The sequence below is a fragment of the Pan paniscus genome, chromosome 1, assembly GCF_029289425.2.
Source record: "Pan paniscus chromosome 1, NHGRI_mPanPan1-v2.0_pri, whole genome shotgun sequence".
NCBI classification, from domain to species: Eukaryota; Metazoa; Chordata; class Mammalia; order Primates; family Hominidae; genus Pan; species Pan paniscus.
In genome coordinates, this window is record NC_073249.2 from 124,682,542 (window position 1) to 124,702,923 (window position 20,382).

Below are 20,382 nucleotides of genomic sequence, written 5' to 3' on the forward strand. Positions count from 1 at the left end.
TTGCATTATTTTTCCATTAATAACAATTTTTGGTGGAGTCATTAGGGTTTCCTACATATACAATTATGTTGTCTGCAAACAGGGACAATTTAACTTCTTTCCAACTTGGATTTTTTTTATTTATTTTTATTTTTTATTTTATTTATTATTATTATACTTTAAGTTTTAGGGTACATGTGCACAATGTTCATGCTACTTACATATGTATACATGTGCCATGCTGGTGCGCTGCACCCACTGACTCGTCATCTAGCATTAGGTATATCTCCCAATGCTATCCCTCCCCCCTCCCCCCACCCCACTACAGTCCCCAGAGTGCGATGTTCCCCTTCCTGTGTCCATGTGTTCTCATTGTTCAATTCCCACCTATGAGTGAGAATATGCGGTGTTTGGTTTTTGTCCTTGCGATAGTTTACTGAGAATGATGATTTCCAATTTCATCCATGTCCCTACAAAGGACATGAACTCATCATTTTCTATGGCTGCATAGTATTCCATGGTGTATATGTGCCACATTTTCTTAATCCAGTCTATCGTTGTTGGACATTTGGGTTGGTTCCAAGTCTTTGCTATTGTGAATAATGCCGCAATAAATATATGTGTGCATGTGTCTTTATAGCAGCATGATTTATAATCCTTTGGGTATATACCCAGTAATGGGATGGCTGGGTCAAATGGTATTTCTAGTTCTAGATCCCTGAGGAATCACCACACTGACTTCCACAATGGTTGAACTAGTTTACAGTCCCATCAACAGTGTAAAATTGTTCCTATTTCTCCACATCCTCTCCAGCACCTGTTGTTTCCTGACTTTTTAATGATTGCCATTCTAACTGGTGTGAAATGGTATCTCATTGTGGTTTTGATTTGCATTTCTCTGATGGCCAGTGATGGTGAGCATTTTTTCATGTGTTTTTTGGCTGCATAAATGTCTTCTTTTGAGAAGTGTCTGTTCATGTCCTTTGCCCACTTTTTGATGGGGTTGTTTGCTTTTTTCTTGTAAATTTGTTTGAGTTCATTGTAGATTCTGGATATTAGCCCTTTGTCAGATGAGTAGGTTGTGAAAATTTTCTCCCATTTTGTAGGTTGCCTGTTCATTCTGATGGTAGTTTCTTTTGCTGTGCAAGAAGCTGTTTAGTTTAATTAGATCCCATTTGTCAATTTTGGCTTTTGTTGCCATTGCTTTTGGTGTTTTAGACATGAAGTCCTTGCCCATGCCTATGTCCTGAATGGTAAAGCCTAGGTTTTCTTCTAGGGTTTTTATGGTTTTAGGTCGAACGTTTAAGTCTTTAATCCATCTTGAATTAATTTTTGTATAAGGTATAAGGAAGGGATCCAGTTTCAGCTTTCTACATATGGCTAGCCAGTTTTCCCAGCACCATTTATGAAATAGGGAATCCTTTCCCCATTGCTTGTTTTTCTCAGGTTTGTCAAAGATCAGATAGTTGTAGATATGCGGCGTTATTTCTGAGGGCTCTGTTCTGTTCCATTGATCTATATCTCTGTTTTGATACCAGTACCATGCTGTTTTGGTTACTGTAGCCTTGTAGTATAGTTTGAAGTCAGGTAGTGTGATGCCTCCAGCTTTGTTCTTTTGGCTTAGGATTGACTTGGCGATGCGAGCTCTTTTTTGGTTCCATATGAACTTTAAAGTAGTTTTTTCCAGTTCTGTGAAGAAAGTCATTGGTAGCTTGATGGGGATGGCATTGAATCTGTAAATTACCGTGGGCAGTATGGCCATTTTCACGATATTGATTCTTCCTACCCATGAGCATGGAATGTTCTTCCATTTGTTTGTATCCTCTTTTATTTCCTTGAGCAGTGGTTTGTAGTTCTCCTTGAAGAGGTCCTTCTGAAACTATTCCAATCAATAGAAAAAGAGGGAATCCTCCCTAACTCATTTTATGAGGCCAGCATCATCCTGATACCAAAGCCGGGCAGAGACACAACCAAAAAAGAGAATTTTAGACCAATATCCTTGATGAATATTGATGCAAAAATCCTCAATAAAATACTGGCAAACCGAATCCAGCAGCACATCAAAAAGCTTATCCACCATGATCAAGTGGGCTTCATCCCTGGGATGCAAGGCTGGTTCAATATACGCAAATCAATAAATGTAATCCAGCATATAAACAGAACCACAGACAAAAACCACATGATTATGTCAATAGATGCAGAAAAGGCCTTTGACATAATTCAACAGCCCTTCATGCTGAAAACTCTCAGTAAATTAGGTATTGATGGGATGTATCTCAAAATAGTAAGAGCTATCTATGACAAACCCACAGCCAATTTCATACTGAATGGGCAAAAACTGGAAGCATTCCCTTTGAAAACTGGCACAAGACAGGGATGCCCTCTCTCACCACTCCTATTCAACATAGTGTTGGAAGTTCTGGCCAGGGCAATTAGGCAGGAGAAGGAAATAAAGGGTATTCAATTAGGAAAAGAGAAAGTCAAATTGTCCCTGTTTGCAGATGACATGATTGTATATCTAGAAAACCCCATTGTCTCAGCCCAAAATCTCCTTAAGCTGATAAGCAACTTCAGCAAAGTCTCAGGATACAAAATCAATGTACAAAAATCACAAGCATTCTTATACACCAACAACAGACAAACAGAGAGCCAAATCATGAGTGAACTCCCATTCACAATTGCTTCAAAGAGAATAAAATACCTAGGAATCCAACTTACAAGGGATGTGAAGGATTCTTTTTAAAATTTATCTTGCATAATTGCTCTGGCTATGACTTTCAGTACTATGTGGAATACATCTGATTAGATTGTGCGTCTATTTATTGTTGAGCATGATGTTAGCTGTGTGTTTACCATATATGGCCCGTATTGTGTTGTGGTACTTTCCTTCTACATCAAATTTTTAAAGAATTTTATATGAAAGGATGTTCAACTTTCTCAAATTTTTTTTTTCTGTATCTATTGAGATGACCATATGGTTTTTGTCCTTCATTCTGTTAAGGTGAAGTATCACACTTACTCATTTGCAAATGTCACTTTCCTTACATTGCAAGAATAAATCCCATTGATCACAGTGAATGATTATTTCATGTGCCTTTGAATTCAGTTTGCTAGTACACTGTTGAGTATTTTTGCATCTGTGTTTATCAGCCCACTATCTGATGGTTCTTTCACCAGTTGTGGACAACTTCTAGTGTCTGTACACATTAGTACAATCACTCCGCCAAAAGACTTGAGAGGACACTTCTGCAGATTTCCAAAGCACTCTCTCTCTTGTGTAGCTTACTCCTCTCTGATAATCTGTACTGCAGAATATAGCCTTCTGAACCTTCCTGAACTCTGATATAGGTCTTCTCCATTTGAGAGCACAAGGTTCTGTTTTTAATTTTTTCCCCGGCTGTGACATGATAACCACCTCCAAGCCACAAAACTGGGACAACTGTAAGGCTGACCTGTTGTTTCACTTATTTTAGGAATCACTGTTTTATAATACCTGTTATCTGTAGCCTGGAAACCACTGTTTCTCATATTTTGTCTAGTTTTCTAGTTATTTACAGAAGGAAAGTAGTTCCTTTAAGATGGAAGCAGAAGTCTTCCTCAGACTATTTTTAATGTAATAAGTTTATTCTTTCCTTTCAGTTTTGTAAACAATGTGGCAGTGGCTCTCTTAGGTTATAGTCACACATGCACATACACATATGTATATTTAGAAATGTTTACTTACTTGTTTAAAAATGTTGCTATTTCCTAAGTCCATGAAACTTTTCAACTTTATTTTTTGTTTCTTGAAATTACTTAACACATTTGTAGATTCAATTCTCAAATTATACAATCCATTGTGAATGTTTTAGCATAATTTATGTTTAAAAATTTGCATTTTAAGCCTTATTTGCATGGTGTGAAGGCTTGAATATCCAACAGTAATTAGTAAGTATATGAACATAAATTTAGTTTCCAGTTGATGTCTGTATATACATCAATTTTGACTGATTAGAGATGTAGCAATGCAGTTGTTAGAGTTTCTTAAAAGACATTTGAGAAAGGAATTTTCATAATGTTTATATCAAGATGAGGAAATAAAGTCTTTCAAATATGAATCTTTAGAAGAAAGTAACATTACATAAAATAAAAATATGACATAAAAAGTCACTATAATTTCTTTCTAAAGATAAAGAATGAAAGGGAAGCAATGATCACTGTGTTTTCTCCATAATAGCACTTTAACTAACATCACATAATATTGGAGTGTAATTAAGCATTATTCCTCAATAAGTAGATTTCTTATAAATAATGCAAAAATTACCTTATTATTTGGTTATTTTTGCATTATTTATAAGAAATCTACTTATTGATTTATTACTAGTCTTAGTATTTGTAAATTATTCTGAAGCCTGCTTGGAATTTTTCAGATTTAACTCCTTCTGCTATGGCTTCCAAAAATAACTTCTAAATTACCTACCATTTTTTAAATTATCTTAGATATTGAGGTGAATCAAGTAAAATATATGATGCATAAAAGATAAAACATATGTAAAATATATATGACCTTATCCCTTAAATTTTATATAGCGACATTTATATGCAGAATTGTTTAATTAAATTGGGATTTGGCAAACAAAGAGTAGCAATAAAAATAATATAAATGGAGAAACAGGAGGGAGCCATTATGTTGGAAAAGCATATTAATATAGGAAGGCAATTGCAGATTTGGTAACTCAGCATGGAAAGGGAGATGTGGATAGAAAAGTTTGGCATGCAGTGTCAAAGAATTCAAACAGTAACTTGGATTTATACAACAATGTACATAGTAATATTCTTCACAGTAGCCAAAAGGTAGAAACACACAAATGTCCATCAACAAATGAATGGATAAAGAAAATGTGGTACATACACACAATGGAATATTATTCAACTTTAAGAAGGAATGAAATTCTAATAAGTGCGACAACCTGGATAAAACTTGAAAACATTATGCTGAGTGAAATAAACCAGACAAGAGAGGAACACATATTGTATAATTTACTTATGTGAAGTGCCTATAATAGTCTCAAATTCAAAGAGATTGGAAGTAGAATAGTGGTTTCCGGGGGCTGGGAGAGGCAAGTAATGGGGAATTAGGAGAGTTACTGTTTAATGGATACAGAGTCTCAGCTTGGCACAATGAAAAAGTTCTGAAAATGGATAGTGGGGCTGTGCGCCAACAGTGTGAGTGAACTTAATGCTAGTGAAATGTAACTTAAAGAATGGCTAAAATGATAAATCCAATGTTATGTATATGCATATCTTAACCTCAAGAAGAAAAATTTATATAAGTAATTCACCACTGGATTAGGGAGGTCATTGAATATATTTGTTAAGAAGCTTAAGTTTTTCTCATATATCAATGTTCTCCATATTGAGATACAGTAGAACTGAAGTACATAAAAAATTTCCCAGAGGTATGCAGAGAACTAATTTTCATATCTTTCACTTCCCTCAGGATCTCCATTTTCACCTTGCTTCTCAGTTGCTTTTCTCACACTTTACAAAAGAAAGGCAAGCCTCTCAGCAATCCAGAATCTTACTCTGATGTATTACTCTTGAGTATAAAAATCTCCCGGGTATCACTCAAAGAAATACATTCTGGAAATTTTTCTTTAAAGGCATTTCTTCCTCCATCACAGTCAAAGAATATATCACTTGAAGAGAGAGTACCAGGAAAGTAAAATAAAAAATTCTTAAAAAGAGATACTGAGTCTACCTAGCTTTATTAGTACCCAGACAACAACCTAGCAGCAAGGTTATACCTTTTGTTGTTTTATCTCTCTTAGAATTAAATTTTAGAAATCTTACATTTCTTATGAGTATGCATTATGTTGTAATTTTGAACTAGAAAAATCAGGTGTCTAAGTTTGCTTTGACTAAATAGAATTATAGTCTATCTTTACCAAATGGTTCATATGCTGAATATTTTTCATAAAATTAGATAAATATGAAATTTCATTTTTGACAAAATATTGAAGGAAGTAACAATTAAAAGTATATGTAAAATGTTTTATTGACAAAGGCATGATGAAATCCGTATTATTTCCATTTTTGTAACATTTGGTCTATCAGGGATAAAAGATGGTTGTAAACACAATCAGTTACCGACTTCTTTGTTCCATCTCCACTCCCAATGCTTTATTTGACTAGAAAAAAAAAGAAGAAAAAGAAAAGAAAAATAGGGGAAAATGTACCTATAAGTTTAAAAAGTATAATTAATAATAATTTGATTATATTGGTGATATTTTGGAATATCTTTTTCTCAGAATGTGTTACAGTCAACGATTCTAATGACAGGGTTACGTACTTTCCAAAAGTAAAGTAGTTTCAAATTATCTTCCTTCTACTCTCTGTAACTAAAAATAAAACTCCTTTTATATTATATTCAATACAAACTTAGAATGAGTTTTAAAAATAGATACATTGTTATACAAATTTTCTACAATTCCAATTGACTTATTTTTGCGAATTTTTTATAATTAACATCTTCAATTGTTGAAAACATTAGAAAATGAATTGATATCAAATATTGTCTTTTTCTAGCCATAATTTATTTTAAAAATGCATGCACTGATTAAGAAGCAAAACAAAGCAAAACAAAACAACCTTAGTCATCTCATTAAGCAAATCACTTCAGGTACTACTTTGTTTTTTATGTTTAATAATTACCAAATTATACAGTATTTACATTTTACCAAATTAGACACTAATAATAATTGTAGTATCACCTCAATCCAGGAAAAAAAATCTGTCAACATAGGCGTATTATAATCATAGGAAATAATTTTTCTAATTCAATTTATTTTTGCATTGTTATTATAGAGAGGCATGATTAAAATAATTAGTAGATGAATTACTAGAATAAAAATATGGTACAATAACATATGAGGCAAATAGAAAGTGAATATGTGTTCAAAGAATAAAAGGAACAATTTAAAATTTATTTTAAACAGTTTATGTAAATGGGCAAAAATGGGAATCAATGTACTACAGTATTTATATTTCATTAGATAGCTTTCCAAAGTAATATATGCTTTAAGGCTAATAACACAAAATGTATGTTATTTTGAGTTAATTTTAAGTATGATGAAAATAGTTAATGCTAATTTAAAATATGCAATTTTTATGTAGATTTCAAAATTATTTTAAAAACTTTGCCGAAATTTAGGAGACTGTCATTGACCATATACACTAATAAAGATCTTTAAGGAGATGCTCACATAAAAGACTAAATCGAATTGATGTTATATAGTCATTTATAAGGGGCTAAATTTAATTGACGATTTAATTGGGTTATCTATCTGCTTAAGGTAAACTGCAGAAAATGAGTTCAAAATATAATGTTCAAAATATAAAATTAAAGTTTAAGACTTGAAAATTATTTGATTATTAACTTATATGCAAATATCCATATGTAACTTAACTCTTGGCTTACATTTTTCATTCTGGTACAATGAAATAATACATATCAATTTGTATTTATTTCTATATAATATCACTGTCATTTGTATACACTTAAGCATAAAATATGTCTATTTGTTAGAATCAAACTATTAAGAAAACTAGAGAACAAAATATTTATTTGTTTATTTATTTATTTATTTTATTTATTTGTTTATTTGAGACAGAGTTGCACTCTGTTGCCCAGGTTGGAGTCCAGTGGTGCGTTCTCAGCTCACTGGAACCTCTGCCTCCCGGGTCCAAGCAATTCTCCTGTCTCAGCCTCCCGAGTAGCTGGGATTACAGGCATGCACCACCACACCTAAGCTAATTTTTGTATTTTTAGTAGAGACGGGGTTTCGCCATGTTGGCCGGGCTGATCTCCAGCTCCTGACCTCAAGTGATCCACCCCTGCCTCAGCTGGAAATACAGGCATGAGCCATCATGCCCAGCAGAAAACAAAATATTTAAATCCCCTTATAGTGCGTTAAATGATACACATTGTTTCATTATCTATTTATAATCACTTTCAGCAATACTATACAACAATTATGATTATAAGTTAGGCAAGATCAGTTATAAAATATTTTCCTTCTTAATGTAATTTTAAAATATGACTGTATAATAATTTATACTTTTTATCAAAGGTTGATAACAATTTCTTAAGAGACAGGTGTCATTATTTTGCCCAGGTTGAAGTGCAATGACTATTCACAGAGACTACTCACAGGTGCAATCATAGTACACTACAGCCTCAAACTCCTAGGCTTGAGCAATCCTCCTGCCTCAGTCTCCCAAGAAGCTGAGACTACAGGTGCATGCCACCAGTGTGTCAATATTACTTTAAATAATTGTGTTCACAGTACATTTGGGCTTGACTGATACTTTCATAAGAGAATTTCAGGATGCTTTCAGTGATATCAAACTGTATCTAACTTCATAGCAAACTTCTCAGAAAGAGGAAGTACCTCAATTTTTACCTAAGATTCACTGATTAATGGCATTAAAAAACTGGGATGCTTATTCCACATTTACCCATGTTCAGTCAAGTTATTTTTTTAATGTGCTTCGCAAATTTAACTATTAAGATTGATAGAAAACCTGAATCCAAATAACACTCCAATTTCCAGAGGCAACTTTCTCACCACTGGGAAATCACTGGGCAGAAAAATCACATGAAATATTATGCCTACTTTCTTCAAGGAGCATAAATGGTAGGTCCAGGTGCTTTCTATATCTAAACTATTTCTTATTTATAAATTGGACCTCTCTGAAAACTCTATGAACTCTTTCAGTATATTATTAAGTGACACCCTAGATTCCTGGAAAAAAAAGTTCTGTCAGAGATACTCTAAGTAAAATTAGAAACACTAAATACTCTTTTTGATTTTTCTCCTGTCCAAAATGTGTTCTTTTGAGTTACTACTAGAATAAACTATATTGATCAATGCCAAACAAATCAAAATTAAAAAGACAGCAACAACAAAAAAACACCCAAAATTAAATCAAATTAAACCAAAAATATCTGTATAAGAGAAGAAATCATGAAATGAATTTTGCTGCTGTAAGTATGCATTTTTTATTAAAGTAGCCGCCTGTTAGAAACTATTTTGTATGCCTAAACAGTCCTAAACAATAAAATGAACTGTGTTTTCAAAATGCAAATACTTGAAACAACTGAAAAAAGTAAATTTAAATGCATGGCAATAAAAAAATGGTTCAATGAAAGGCTTTTCATCAGTTTCTTAAACATTTTTGTCATTCTATATATATTGCATTTCAAATGTGTTAAATCTGGTTGTTAATCACTTATTAGAAAACAAAAAAAAATTGAAAGTATGGTTAAAATAAAATATCCACTTCAAGAGCAAAGTAATTTTGTATTTATCCACCATCAAACGAAACACTGAAGTTATAAAATTTGTGATATGAAATCTCTGTAACTGGCAGGCATTTCTAATTAATATTGAAAAAATATATATGTGATATAATAGATCAATAGTCCAAAATATTACAGACTAAATTCAGAAGACATATTTTCCTAACAACATAATTCAAATCTAAAAGGATTAATTTGGGTCTAAACAAGCTAAGGGCTTTTTCAGGACAGTAAAACACCCACACATATACACACACAAAATAGAATAATAATCTGTTCAGTATAATAATATTAGAATGTTATTTTTATTGCTTTCAAATACATTTTTAAACTACCATATATTACAATATATTTAAACAAGATCTTAGAAAATTCACTACTGCTTACTGCTTAACTATTTGGATTTCTAACCTCTGACCTCAACTAGGAAAATTCTCGACAGATTACAGATTACATTTAAACAATGTGTGACTTTTTTGAAGCCTCCTGAGTCTAACATTTCACGGGGTAATATGTATTGCTGGTTTTGTTTTGTTTTTCTGAATGATATAAAAATAATATTAAAAAGACAATTTTAGATTTGTGGTATATCTTTATAATTTTAAAATGCCACCTGATGCAAAAATAAAAAAGAAAAGAAAATCCAGTATGAGTGTTTGAAACCCTATTTGCTTCAAATAGAAAGGTCTATTTTAAACCTGAAGCTCGTTGCACCCTTCATTGCAGACATGTCTGTGACTAACAGAGTTGCCAGGCTTATTATTTTCACCAGACACAGACACTCAGATTGAACCACTGGGCTCATTAGAACACACAAAGCAGGGAATATCTTTCAACAACTCATACCAACAAATTACTGAGACTCTAGAAAACTTGCTGTCCACAAATTTAAATGGAGTAAAGAGTGATCACAGGGAATAAAATAATCAGAGCAAAGCTGTGTCTTAACAGATGTTGGACTTCTATGAGTCTGGTAACTGTCAGGAGGAAAGAGGGAAACCTACTATTTTTTCTCCCTGTCCAAGTAAACATGGAAAGAATTGTTAGAGTGACATGAAGAAAAAGCAAGTTGACAAAGATAATTAGAACACATTTTCAGTGGGATGTGTGTGTGTGTGTGTGTGTGTGTGTGTGTGTGTGTGTTTCCCTGAAGGAGAAAACCTCGAATTTTTGTAGAAGTCATCACATCTTTACACTATCTTACATCATTATAAAGAATAGAAAACTGACTGCCAGCAAGTCACTTTAGAGGGTACTGGGATGCTACACTGAGAACTATCTGTAGAAGTCCTCTGACTAACAAAATGATAGAATCATAATTATGATCAAGATTCAGAACTCTCAGGCAGATATAGAAAATATACCACTATTTGGCTTTAAAATATATTTTAGGATAATAAATATAACAATTTATTTGACCCAAATTTAACCTAAACTCATATGAGATAATTTTTACCAAAAATGTACATCTTAGGTGTTATTTTCCCTTCTGTTGTCAATATTTTCTACAGATAATATCCTTCTTAGGGTAGATTAATAGACTTCTGAATGATTCTTACTCCAGGGTGTAAGCCATCTTCTCGTAAGATAAAATATTTTCAATGCTTAATCTTTTAGTTGCTTTGAGTTGTTTTATTACCTTAAGATCTATTATTATGAAAAATAATTACCAACTAAAATATTTTAAAACACGGGCTAAAATAACCAAACTTGCAGCTATATTGATAAGTGAATTTAGATATATTACTGAATTTCCTACATCTTTCATTTCTTTCTCTAAAATATAATGCTGTGACAGTGATTTCCAAGATTCACCTCACTACAACACACTGGAAAAATCTAGAACCATCCCATCATTAACAGTGTTCATTGAGGCTAGGTGTTTTTTACCCATTCTTTGAGGAGGAGAGATGACAATCAGGATAGGAAGGACGCAGGGTGGTCATTTGTGACTTATGGGTTCATTCATATTCATTCATTCATTCATTTGTTGAGGTATAATTTACAGAAAACAAAATGTAGCACTCTTAGATGTTCCATTACATGACTTTTGACAACTGTAGACACCTATGTAACAAACACACAAGACAGAAAACATATCAATGTTCTCAGCAAGTTTGAATGTATCTTTTCCAGTCACTTCCCCCACTACTAGACAATCATTTTCTACATCTATGACCATGGGCTATTTTTTCCTATTCAGGAACTTAATATAACTGGCATCATGCCTTATGTTCTACTTTATGTCCATCTTCTTTCTCACAGAATAGTGCATATATGATTCATCCATGTTGTTCATATTAGTAGTTTGATTGTGTTTATTGCACAATGTCCCATTATATGAATATGCTACAATTTGCCTGTCATTCTCCTATTAACAGATATGTAAGTAACTTACAAATAAGTTTGTGAATATTATGAATAAAATTTCTCTGAATTAGAACACATGAATCTTTGTGTAGATATATGCTTTGCTTTTCCCTTTCAGAACATTATGCTATTTATTTGTTTTCCTTTCCTTACAGCATCAGCCTAGACTTCCAGTGTACTAGTGAATAGAAGTGTACAAATGTGCATCCTTCCTTTATTTCTGATCCTTATGAAAAAGACTATTATGTGCAATGTCTAACTATTAAGGGCAACATTATCTTTAGGCAGTTAGCAGTGCCCTTCATCCGAATGAAGAAATTCCAGGCAATCTCTACTTTGATAATTTTTATAATATTTTGCTGAATTTTATCAAATTTTACATAATTTGCTGAGTTATTTATATTTTATTCTCATTTTTATTAATTTGATTGATTAATATGATTTATGACAAATCAAGCTTGCTTCCATAGAACAAACACAATGTGTTTGTAATACACTATCCTTTCTATATATTACAGGATTCTATTTCATAAGATTTAATTAAACATTTTGCTCTCTGTGTTCATGGAAGATATTGGTCTATAATTTTCTTTCTTCATAATGTCTTTGTCTTATTTTTGTATTAAGCTTATGATGCCGTCATAAAATGAATAGGGAACTGTAGCCTTCTTCCCTCTTTTCTGAAATAATGTATTTAATATTGGTATAATTTTGTCTCTAAATGTTTGATGGTTTATACCATTTTATGGGTTGAATTTTTGTTATGGGTTGAATTGTGCCCCCATTCTCCCAAAATTGATATATTGAAGTCCCAAGTCACAGTACCTCAGAACATGACCTTATTTGAAAATAGGGTTGTTGGAGATGTAATCAGTTACGTTACCATGAGTTTATACAGGAGTGGGGTGGGCCTCTAATCCTATATAACTAGTATTCTTTTAAGAAGTGTACATTTAGACACATACAGAGAGAGAGAGAGAGTGCCGTTTGAAAATAAAGACAGAGATTGTGGTGATGCTTTTACAAGCCAATGAACATCAAAGATTGTGAACAAATTACCAAAAGCTAGGTGATTGCATGGAACAGATCCTTCTATGAGACCCCTCAGAAGAAACCAATTGTGCCAAAACCTTGATCTTGGACTTCATGCTCCAGAACTGTAAGACAATAAATTTCTGTTATTTAAGACAACCAGTTTGTAATACTTCGTTATGGCAGCCCTAGTAAACTAACACTACAGACACCATATTATACCTCTGACTTAATCTCATACCACCCTCCACATCATTCACTTTGTTACAACTACGCTGGCCTCCTTGCTACTCCCAGAACCCATAAAGCATGCCCCTGTGTCTGTCAGAGTGTTTGCATATGCTATGCTTCTATCCATAGCATTTTATTCACAGGTATGTAAATGGTTCATTCTCTTATCATTCCAGGGGTTTATCTCATTTTCAGTAGGGCCTTACCTGACTATTCAAATCCAACCTCCTTTTCTAATATCTGTATTACTACTACAGACCAGTTAAACTATCTTGGGCTAAAATAGAGTCTTATGCATAATTCCATTTACAGGATATACTGGGAAATGCAAACTGAGGTACAGAAATAGAGAGCAGGTCGGTGGTTACCTGGAGAGACAAAAGGCCTTAACAGTTGTGATTATCAAGGGTGGTCATAAGCAACCTTTGAGGGTTACAGATATGTTCATCATCTTGATTATGATAACGATTTTACCAGTGTATGCATATATTAAAATGTATTAAATTTTATAAACTTTAACCACGTGCAGTTTATTGTCATCAATTATATCTCAAAAAATGATTTACATGTTTCAAAATGTAGCAGGGAGTTCAAGAGTGGAGAAGGAATTGTTGGGTTCAGTTAATCATTGATAAATAGTTTGTGAGACATCATAGTTTCTGCAAAACATTTACGTGGAAATCACAGGGCAAGTATCAAAGAGAAATTAGAAGATTATGTCAATATTTTAAAATATTTTTTAAAATAATTACTAGCTCTTCAATCCTAACCACCATCCCGTTTTATATTCAATATTCAAAATATATGTATATATGTGAATTTTTAATCTGTTCAGTAATAAACAGAAGACCCTTATATTTATTTAAGGCTTAACAATTAAAATATAACATTTTCAAAAACTAAAGAAAAATTAAAACAGGATAAGTTAAGAGGGGTTTTTATTATAACCTTAATAGAAACAATTCATGATAATTTTTAATAGGTCAGAATTGTGCTGTGATACAAAGAGGTTTCTGTGAAAGTATTAGAACTAAACACGATGCTTTGTGTGAAAATTGCCCTTCAAATATTAATTGAAAAGGACTGAGTTGCAAGGTGCTGAAAGAAATATTAGACAGAAGGAATCTTAAAATCTAAACAATCTAATGTCTCCAACACTGATTATAAACTCCAAATCACACATTTATTTAAACATTTGTGGCAAATAAACAGATTACATAAATTTGCTAAGCAATGTAATCTTACTGGTTAATTATTGCTTCAAGTTCAAAGTATCATTTTTCAAGGATAACTGAAAGTTAAAATATAGACTTGTAATCTTTTTTATCATTTATATTTGAGCGATTATATTGCATTTCAAATTGCCAAGAGGACCTTCCCTGTGCATTTTTATTCAAGAACAGTTATATCCCTTTGGAATTATTAGATCTTGACAGCTATACATAAAGTTGATATAATGGGATTTGTCATCTGAGAGCTTCTTAGTCTTCTTTCATCAATATAGCTATATAATTGAAAATGTCAAGTTAAAATGATTTCAAGCTACAGACATCTGTCACTTATAATCATAAAAATTTAGCTATGATTACTAAATGTATGCATCATTTCATAGCCTATTAAATAAAGCATAATTATTTGTAAAGCATAAAAAGCATGTATCATTTTATGGTAATTATATAAATGTGTGATACTCACTTATCGATAATCAAAATAGATGATATGGTATGTGAAGAATTTACAAGTAACAAAATGAGTGACATTTCTACGGGTCCAGGAAGTGGGAAGCTACTCTATGTTCCTGGTCTCCAGACATAGAAAAAATAGAACAAAACTTTTGATTTATAAAGTTCGTCAATCCCATTGAGGACCTTCAAGAAAATTTTGACATAATTTAATAACTTTTCCTACTATTTTGTTTTTCTGGTGTATAATATCTTTTTGAAATTACATGTTCTAATTTTGTAATGCTAATGTACAAAACTATGGTTTATTGTTATATATTGAAATTTTTATATCTAGGAGATTTTTAGATTTTTTTAGACATTTTTACCAAGCTGTCTAGAGATACTTTTTTGTTTCCTATGTAGTTCATATGTATGTATTTCTATGAGAATAATGGCAACTCTATTTCTTCATTTCCAATTTTTAAGCTTGCATTGTTGCCTCCTTTATTTAGCTAATTTAGACATTCAGCACTAGTTTGATTAGAAATGCATCAGTGGTCATCCTTGCTTTTATTTAGTTTTTCCTAAATGTAAAAAGAATTCTAATAATTACAAAGTAACTGGTATAGGTTTAATAAATCTGTTGGAACATCAATGAAACAACAGCACTGATTGAAATCTTGGTTTTCTTTTGATAACACCCTAAGCAGAGGTGCAACCAAGCTATGCTTGGACTCCTCACCCAAAAAACTGCTAGATAATAAATTTGTTTTGTTTATGTTGCTTACTAACTTCGTAATATTGGTAAGTGGCAAAAAATAACTAATCTTCAGGGAATGCTAGGAGTTTGTAATTTGAAGGAGTTTTCCTTTTCCATCAAAGTTGTGAAATTTAAGAGCTTACAGCTGTTCACACTATTGATTTATGCTTTCAGTATCTGCAGAAAACTTTAATGATATGTCCATTTTTTATCAACGATATTTGTAATTTGTTTATTTTATTTTTATTCTTGGTCATCTGGCTGAAATTTTAAAAAGCTTATCAAATTCTTTTAAAAAAACAGCTTTCTGCTTCATTGATATTCTCTATTATTTTTTGTTTCTAAATTTTATTGCTTTCTGCTCTTTATTATTATGCTCTGGATGCTGTAGGAATTCAGTTTAAATGGCTCTTGTCTTGTTTTTTGTTATTGTTTGTTTGTTTTTTCTTTCTTTCTTTCTTTTTTAAATGGAGTCTCACTCTGTCGCCCAGGCTGGAATACAGTGGTGAGATCTCCGCTCACGCAACCTCAGCCTCCTAGGTTCAAGCGATTCTCCTGCCTCAGCCTCCCGATTAGCTGGGACTACAGGTACGCACCACCGTGCCCAGCTAATTTTGTTTTTTTCTTTTTCTAGTTTCTATGAGGTAGAAGCTTACATCAGTGACTTGAGACCTTACTTCTTTTCCAATATAAGCCTTTTATGCGATAAACATCCCTCTAAACATTGCTCTTTCTGCATTCCACACAGTTCGATATGTTGCATTTTTATTTGCTTAGAATTAAAACCTTTTTTTCTATATTCCTTTGTGGTTTTCTCTGTGACCAATGTGCTACTCAGAACTGTGTTTCATACTAAGATATTTGAGAATTGTAAAGATATCTTTCTGTTACTGATTTCAAGTATAATTTGGTTATGAACCAAAAATATACATGATGTAATTTATATTATTTAACTTTTCTTAAAGTATATTTTATGGCACAAAATACTGTATATGTTGATGACTTTGTCATATGCAGATGGGAAAAAATATACTTTCCCCTATTGTGGTCAGTATATTATAATAATGTCATTAGATTAAGTTGGTTGATAGTGTTTTTCAGATATTTTTATAATCTTACTTGGTTATATGGCTTCTATCATTTGTGTGTATTCAATCTACTTGTGTATATTGGTTCTATCAACTACTGAGAGAGGAGTGTTGACGTCTTGACTATAATTGTGAACTTTCAGCTTTTATTTTCAATTCTCTGAGGTTTTTACATTTATTTATTTTTGAAGTTCTGTTGTTAGGTGTATAAACATTTAGAATTGTTAGTTCTTCTTGTAGAATTGACCAATTTATTGTTATACAATGTCCTGCTTCATTACTGGCAATATTTCCTTTTTCTAAACTTTACTTCGACTAATATTACTATAGTTATTTCAGCTTTGTTTTGGTTAATGTTGATGTGGTATATATTTTCCCATGATTTTACTTTGAAACTTACTTTGTCTTTGTATTTACAATTGGTTTATTAAATATAGCATAGAGTTGGCCCTCAATTATTTATCCAATTTGATAACCTCTGTATTTTATTGTTTAGATAATTTGTATTTAAGGTAATTTTTATATGGCCAGATTAAAATCTTCCATCTTTATTGATATATTCTATTTTGTTAATCTTTCTTGTGTTTTTGCCCTCTTTTTCTGTCATCTTTAGAATTACTTGAGGGGCGTGTGTGTGTGTGTGTGTGTGTGTGTGTGTGTGTATGTATTGGCATTTTTTAAATCATCTCAACAAATGTTCAAATGACCATTTCTATTCCCCTCTCTTTATAACTTGGAAACAACTTAATTTGGCAATATCTTATTTTTTTTCTTCTGGTACATAAAAAAGAGTCATATTATTAATTATTACTTGTTAATTTTTTATAACATTGAGTATAGTACATTATTGTTAATTATAATTACAATGTTGTACAGCACATCCCTAGAGCTTATTCCTTTTGCTTGACTAAAATCTTATGCTCATTGATTAATAGTTACATATCTCCCCCTTCTCTCAGCCTTTGGCAACTACCATTCCAGTCTGTGATTATACAAGTTTTCCTATTTTAGATACCTCAGATAAGTGGAATCCTGCAGTATTTATCACCTTTCTGTGACTGGCTTATTTCCCTTACCCTAATGTCCTTAAGGTTCATCCATGTGGTCACATGTTGAAAATTTCTCTTTTTTTAAGGCTGAATAGTATTTCAGTTTATTTATATACTAAATTTTCTTTATCCATTCATCTGTCAATGGACATTTCCAGGTCGTTTTCACAACTTGGGCTATTGTGTATAGTGCCACAATGAAATAGTGTCTCTATTTCTTAGAGATTCTAATTATAATTTATTTGGATAAACACACAGAAGTAAGATTGCTGGATCATACAGTAGTACTATTTTTAATTTTTGAGGACTTCCATGCTGTTTTCCATTATGTATAGAATTTTTATTTATAATTTATAGAAAATTAAATCTGCCTCACAGTGTGTATAGGCTCCCACCTGGCACTGAGGCAGATCTAAAAGCTCAGTCCATGGGTACTGGCCTGGAGTCAGAGGCCATGAGAGTCTGACCAATACTAGGTTTTACTGTAGCAAGCCTGGTGTTAGGGTCCAACTAAAACCCCTATGCTCATTTCCCTCTCTCTTCCCCAGTCAGATGGTATCTCTGTCCATGCTGTGCTTCCTGAGGTTGGAGGAGGGTCCACATAATGTAAAACTGTCCTTCCCACCTTCTTTAATGTGTTTTTTCTTATTATTTTATTATAACCAGGTACTGTGACCTCTTACCTGGTCTTATTAGCTCCCGTGAAGGTATTTTTGTACATGTTTTTAGTTTTTCAAATAAATGTTTCTGCAGATAAATGTTTGCTGGAGAGACCTATTCGACCATTTTGTACCCTTTCTGTTATGAACATGAATGGCCAGCTACTCAGAATTAAGTTATTTTCAACATCAGCCAGATCCTTTTTAACGATATCTTCCTTTTTCTCATGTTTTTAATTACTTATTTTATTTCTCTATATGTATTAAATATAATTAATTTACAGTCATGTAATTCCATTGTTCTCTGTTTAATTATCTAGGGTCTAATACTGCTGCTTCCTTGTCTATTACTTGAGAAGCAATAATTTGGTTCACATGGAGGAGGTGACTTCTTTCAGATCATCAACACTGCCTTTGAAAACTTGAGGTGATACGGAGTCAGAATGGGGTCTATGGGTAGAAAATGATCATGTGAGAGAAGATACTGTGAGTTACCTGTATGTGAACACCTATCTGCAGATGAACCGAAGGATACCCCAGGTACTCAAGGTACTAATAGATAAAGCAATTCAACTCACTGAGTGAAGATTGGAAAAAATAGTGTGCAGTAGCAAATGTCTCTCTCATAAGGACCTGAGCTTATACAAATTTTATTTGAACCTAGAAAAAAAATTTAAAAGTTCAGAGATAAATTATGAAAAAATATTTATCCACAAGAAATTGAATAAACTGGAAGAGGTTATGATTCCTTTTAGGCTACAAAATTACCTTCCCCTTACTGACTCATCAGTCTCATGAGTATATATATTTCAAAAAAATGAGCCTATTTCTCCTCATACAAGTTGTAATTCTCATTAAGTTGCATATTTGTAAACTAGATTCAATATTTCTAGCAAAAAAAGTCATTTCAATTTCAATGAGAAAAATCTCTATAAAATTATTTATAGAGATCCATTTCAATTTCAAGGGAAATAATTTATTTCAATAATTTATTTCAATTTCAAGGAGAAAATCCCTGTGAAATTATAATTATGAATTATGAATTCTATTATTGTTTTTTGTTAACATGACTTTTAGCATTAATATTACCATTACATGTGTTTTAAATCTTCAAATGACCATTTCCATTCCCCTCTCTTTATAACTTGGAACCAACTTAATTTGGCAATATCTTATTTTTTTCTTCTGGTACAGAAAAAAAGTCATATTATTAATTATTACTTGTTAATTTTATAACATTTATACTTTTCCAAGGTCTTCAGTTTAAGCATTAATAGTATTATAGCTTTAACCTTATATTATTTTCTGCAGTTTGTAGTACATTTCCAAAAATAACATTGAGAAAACAAAGAACATGCTTTCCTCATAAGAGATACATAATGTAATTTTTTTACTTTCAGATTGCACCTCACTTTCTCTATTAATGAATTCCTAATAAATTTTATACTCAAGATTCATCATTTGATTTTATTCATTTTTCCATATACAATTTTATAGCTAACAGTTTTCGCCTTCTCTAATTTCATGTATTTCAAAAGATAACTCTTTTTGTCTGAAGCTTCATCTTTATTAGGGACAGAGAATAGTTTATCTCTTTTCTTGGCAATCCAGGATTTGCTGCTTTTCTATTTTTGTTTGTATATTATCTTTGGTTGAAAGAATACAACTTTCCATGTAGAAAAATGATGTTGTTTTCTCTGTGTCAATTCATATTTCAAATAGGTTTTTAAAGATCGCACATGCTAAGAGTTGAAGGAAATAAAATAAGATGAAAGAGTGATAATTGAAAATTTTTACCTAAACATTATCAACGTATAAAATTTGTACAAGTTACCCATATCTTTCCCTGAAACCTGTATGCACACTAGATCAAAGTTTCTTTTTCAGACTTAAGCAATGTAATTGTGATTTAAAATATTACCTCAGTAGTATGTTGCCTCAGTAGCATATTGTCTTTGGAGGTATACTGTCTACTAATTTATCCATTTTTAGCTATGCATTACTTGCCCTGAACATTATAGAAGGAGCAAAGAGATTATATTTTACCAAGATATATTTCTTAATCTAGCCTGCTCATTGAAATTATCTGGTATGCATTAAAAATAATCTTGATTATAGTGTCTTCTTTTTTCTACTCATTCTCTTTTCATTAGTCTGAAGTATGGGTTGGACATTTGAATTGTTAAATATGTATGTAGCCAAGACTG

At 32.0% G+C, this 20,382-nt stretch overlaps 1 long non-coding RNA gene across 7 annotated transcripts in view; it reads left to right on the forward strand.

Moving 5' to 3' along the window:
* Positions 1–20,382, forward strand: part of LOC117974855 (uncharacterized) — a 354,681-nt gene that overhangs the window by 21,491 nt on the left and 312,808 nt on the right. For all 7 annotated transcript variants that reach the window (XR_008626078.1, XR_008626080.1, XR_008626079.1 and 4 more), the window contains exon 2: positions 18,496–18,724. This is a non-coding gene — a long non-coding RNA (uncharacterized LOC117974855). The remainder of the gene's footprint in view (positions 1–18,495; positions 18,725–20,382) is intronic.